Here is a 1,725-nt window from a genome sequence, read left to right on the forward strand (position 1 = left end):
AACCTACATCTTGTGTCTTTGGGACAGGTCCCATCCTTCTTAGGCAGCAGTGCACAACACCAGCTATAGCAGGACCCTGATGTGCTGCCACAGAACTTGGAGATTTGTGGCTTGCCGTCAGAGCTCAGCCTGGCTATTTATCAAACATATATAAAATTATACATGTTCCTTTTCTGGGTTAAGTAAAGGTGGCCCATCCACCTAAGTAAAGACCAGTAATTAATGTTTTTTGGCAGGACAGATGACGCATCATGATTCCAAGCCCATAACATCCCTACATACTATCAATACCCTAACACAAGCTTTTGTCACCCTTGGCAGCTTTTGTTGCCATTTTTGTCACCATTGGCACTCCTGGGGGGCTCCAGCTCCTGCCTTAGATTCAAATTTAATTCCTCTTCCACCAATTTTTCATGGTCTTTGATGTTTTTAGTGACCACTTTATCTCATAAGTCCATAGCACATGCTTGTGTGGCCACCCATACGAATGTAACCCGCATTGGCCAGCCCATTTTGCCAGATTTGGCATGAGGGCGAGCTAAAGCCAGACAGCACCACCCTCCAAAGCTGTCAGACTGGGCCCAACTAATACCCATGGGCACAGGTTTTGAGCAACGTACGGACTCGATGCCAGAAATTTGTTTCACCCTGAATACTATCGAGTGCTCGGTGAAGCCAGTCGATCGGGAGGAAGGAGCTGTAACTCCCTCACACTGGGGCAGAGGTCATCTCAGTTACCCCGAAGGGTACCCAGCGGGACCACGAGGAGGTGTGACCCCCACAGCTACGCCCAGTTAGTAACTCTGATCCTGTCCTAAGAGAGTCACAGTAGCTTCAAGACTGGGTGTCAGTCACTGCTTTGCCCTGGGAGCCCCAGGAGCCTCATCTTTTCCAAGTTTTACACCCAAAGAGCCCAAGAAACTGTTCAGGCACCACGTAACTTTATTCCCATGCCTCTGAGGGCCATGTTTATAGTCCAGTGGATATTTCGGCAGATTGAACTGAAATCTTTCAACAAGTCTTTCTTAGCACTCCACTTCAGCAATTCCAGGAGCCAAAAAATCACCACACAACTTGTTTTATACCCAAATCTCACTGTTGATCCTTTAAGGATGAAGAATTTTCATAAGAAAGTTTATCTGGCCTAGCAACGGCTTTCCCATTTAAAGAACTAAATTTCATTTTTAGAAGTAGGTGTTTTTTAAAAAAAAAAAAAAATTGTCAGTCATTCTGCACTCAAATTTGCAAAAGAACCTCACAAAACATTTGTTCCTCAGTTGGTTTCCTAAAGGAAAGGAACAACAAAAATCTGCCTGCTCAGTCAAAATAAATATTTGTGTTGATTTTAGTGTTCCTGGGAAAATATTTTTGTGATCAAAGAAAGTTGTTGACCAAATCTTTTGGGGAAGACATACCCCAGTTGTTTATAGTCTATGTTTGCTGGCTTGTCCCCTGCTATCGAAGGGAGGCAGTGAAGTTAAGTGGCAACAGCTATAAAGCCTACAGATAAAAGCTGCCACCAAGTGTCCATCAGAAATAATTTTCCCCTATTTTCTTTTAAGTACATTCCAGTATCCCTTAAATAAAGTACTTAGGAGCCTTAAATTAAGGCAAAGAAAAACCTATCTTGTCTTTTTGCTTAAAACTGAGCACATGCTTAACTGTTTTGTTGAATAACAGCCGGAGCATTTCTTTACAAGTAGTCTGTTTATGGTTCATACAATA

The sequence above is a fragment of the Mycteria americana genome, chromosome 8 (genome assembly GCF_035582795.1).
Source record: "Mycteria americana isolate JAX WOST 10 ecotype Jacksonville Zoo and Gardens chromosome 8, USCA_MyAme_1.0, whole genome shotgun sequence".
Taxonomy (NCBI): Eukaryota; Metazoa; Chordata; class Aves; order Ciconiiformes; family Ciconiidae; genus Mycteria; species Mycteria americana.